The 3,852-nt window shown below is 35.0% G+C and overlaps 1 long non-coding RNA gene across 1 annotated transcript in view; it reads right to left on the reverse strand.

Moving 5' to 3' along the window:
- The window catches only part of LOC106871991 (uncharacterized), a 9,512-nt gene that overhangs the window by 4,815 nt on the left and 845 nt on the right, over positions 1-3,852 (reverse strand). The gene's annotated exons all lie outside the window — the stretch shown is intronic.

Raw genomic sequence — 3,852 nt, forward strand, 5'->3', positions numbered from 1 at the left:
ACATATACATATATATATACGACGGGCATCTTTCAGTTTCTTTCTACCAAATCAAATCACAAGGGTTCGGTCGGGCCGAGGCTATACTAGAAGACACTTGCCCGAGAAGTTAAACAGTGGGACTGAAGCCAGAACCATGTGACTGGGAAGCAAGCGTCTTACTACACGGCTACGCCTGTCCCTATATACTGAAAATTCATAAAGAAAAGAGACGTATTTTCCCAATAATACATCCTCCATTTACAATACAACTAATCCTAGAAATTTGAAACAACTACGCAGTGTAATTAACTCTTAAAACCTTAGTCTAATACCGGAAATTTATACATTATCACCTTTTCCTTTGAAAACAAGCAGTAACGCTTGCTATACAACTCCCTTGAATACTGCACGCACAACTAGTAAGACCTTATATTTAAAATGCAGTTTCATCCAATTAACTATTATACATACGTTATAATTACGATACATACGCCTATAATCTCTGGACTGGAATATCATAGAAATAATTTGGAACAATGCAAATGAGAGTTTTAAGCTGTGTACCTAATATCTTTAGTGTAACAAATGCAATGTTTTGCAATAGTTGTGTACTTAAGACGCTTTCTTCTCATGTTTAATTCCACGTTGTTTCGAGTTAGAAACCGTGTACAGAAATTATTTAGATTAGTGTAATTTAGCATAATCTTGGTTCTATCAATACAGTGTGAGTGAAAATTGTTTAATGGAAACGACGAGAAATATCCCTATGAATAAATGCGCATTGATGCATAAATGTAATCACACACACACACACACATTCACACAGAAGCATACATACATACACACACACACACCCACACACACACACACACTCACACACACTCTCACACACACACACACACACACACATATATATATATATATATATATATATATATATATATATATATATATATATATATATATATCGTCAGAGATGTGCTGCAATTTTTCTAAAATTGAGTAAAACAAATTGTGTAATGATTAATACACACATACATATACATCATGAACAAAATTATGAACAATTTTACATATTATGAACACAATTAATAATAATAATAATAATAATAATAATAATAATAATAACGTTTATGCAGCAGATAGAAAAGACGGACAAGTACGTAGGAATATTAGAAATGGATAAATCAATGGAGAAAGCAATGATAGAAACATTTAAGGTGGAATACTTGCGCAGACTGAGACTGTTACTTAAGTCGAAATTAAATGGACGGAAATAAGATTGAAGCTATCAACATCTGGATAGTTTCACTACTGAGATATAGAGCAGGGGTAATCGCATGGACAGTACACGAACTAAACAGCTTAGACAGAAAGACAAGGATGTTACTAACTAGATATGGTATACTCCACTCAAAACCTGAACAGACAGACTGTATGTTCCAAGAAAAATATGGTGAAGAGACTGATTCGATGCAAACACAGCATTAGAGCAGGAGAAAATGAAATAGTAAGGTGTGTAAAAAATGCCACAGAACCACTATTATTCGAAATAAGAAGGTAAGGCTTATGTAGGATGGAAGATTGCGAAAAGGCACTTTACAAGCACTTAAGAATGAATGAAACTGAAAATAGGACAATTTCATAGGGATGTTAAGGATAAGACAGACGGGAAAAAAGATGGCTATGGATGACAAAAAGTGGTTTAAAACCGGAAACGGAGGCTTTCATCTTTGCTGCCCAAGAGCAAGCATTAAGAACGAATTACAACAAATACAGAGTATACAACACATCAGAAAGTGATAAGCACAGAATCTCTGGACGAAATGGTGAAACTCTATGGTATATTACCACTCAGTGTACGCCACTAGCCCAGAAAGGATATAAGAGACGTCAGATAGATAGATAGATAGGTAGATAGATAGATAGATAGATAGATAGATAGATAGATAGATAATGACGCATAAGGGGCTAATGACCTAGTGGTCAGGATGCTATATTCACGTTCGTTAGATCGCTTTTTCAATTTCTTCCACCCAGTGGTGTGCCGTCTTCTTTAGGAAAGCGCTTCATCTCAGGTTGCTCTGCGATCACTTGGATACTTAACGTGCCTCACACTGTGCACCTATTCAGGCAATGTCGATATGAGGAAAGGAGTGAGCTAATGTGCCGCACATACATTTGATAGCTATAAAAAAAATCATTTGTGCAGGTCGTTCAGTAAAAGCTGAACACCCACACTTCGTCTTCAACAAGTGAGACTCATATATTACGACGTATAGCTGCGGCAATATATAACCGGCAGAGTACCATAAAGACACCTTACGTATACTCAATGAAAAAAAAAACCTTTCTTATTCGGTCAGAAACGAAACGGGAAAATAGGTTGGTGTCTTGGAAACCGTAACCAACTTTATAGTGTTGTTAGCGAACTACAAAATATCTGATAATAACATATGCAGAATATGTCAATTTTACCTGCAATACATTAACGATATAAAGACAAGTATATCCTTTGAATTTAAACTTTAGCTATATAATCTATAAAATGTATAAAAGTATGTTGCAGTGATACTTTACTTTAGATTACAATACTCAGCTATTTAAACACAATAACTTACAAAATATAGATTCCACTCAAAATATTTTAGACATCCTTGCGTATATATAAAGTCGCTACACACCTACATGCATGTATACATTCTCTCTCACTCTCAGAGATATATATGCATTTAAACTAGTATTCATATCTTATATGTATCTTCATATACGTCAAATATAATTAACTATGAAATACTTTTCAGTCTCACAGTTTATCTAAGGTAATTACACTTAATGCTGTTATGTCTATTACCATATTCTTGAAATATTCATTAAATATATACAGTAAAATTCAAAAATAAAGAATTCGATAACAGCCATAAAGTATCCGTGTATTTTTTTGGCTATTATTTTCATTACAGACTTTTCTCATTTTATAATCTAAAATTTTATTGGAGAATAATTTGCTGAGAGAAATGTCGTTCTATTCTTGTCTGTATCTGGAATACATAAGCTGTATTTCAAGTAATATCTGTAGAAGCAACGTGTAGAGATGATGGTATATGGAATTATTCGCAGACATACTGGTTAAGTAGCATCTAACTCTTTTCTTTAAATTGCTACAAAAGTATCCAATGAAACAACTTAGTGTTCGCCACTGCGAAAACAGTCTATCCAAGTAGTACATAATTTTGGAGCTGGCCGTGAAAAGTCGGATCATCGTCATATATATATATATATATGGAGAGAGAGAGAGATATGTCAGTGTGTGTGTGTGTGTGTGTGTGTGTGTGTGCACATATGTGCATATATATATATATGTATATCGATATGTATATGTAGATATATGTGTACGTATGTATATGTGTGTGTTTTACTCTTTTACTTTTACTTGTTTCAGTCATTTGACTGCGGCAATGTTGGAGCACCACCTCTAGTCGAGAGAATCGACCCCAGGAATATTCTTTGTAAGCCTAGTACTTATTCTATCGGTCACGTTTTGCCGAACCTCTAAGTTTCGGGGACGTAAACACACCAGCATCGGTTGTCAAGCGATGGTGGGGAGGGGACAAACACAGACACACAAACACATACACACACACATATGAATATATATATATACATATATACGACAGGCTTCTTTCAGTTTCCGTCTACCAAATCCACTCACAAGGCTTTGGTCGGCCCGATGCTATAGTAGAAAACACTTGCCCAAGGTGCCATGCAGTGGGACTGAACCCAGAACCATGTGGTTCGTAAGGAAGCTACTTACCACACAGCCACGAAATTGGATACGTGGCGTTCAATGAAATAATAATAGTAATAATA

The sequence above is a fragment of the Octopus bimaculoides genome, chromosome 3 (assembly GCF_001194135.2).
Source record: "Octopus bimaculoides isolate UCB-OBI-ISO-001 chromosome 3, ASM119413v2, whole genome shotgun sequence".
NCBI lineage: Eukaryota > Metazoa > Mollusca > Cephalopoda > Octopoda > Octopodidae > Octopus > Octopus bimaculoides.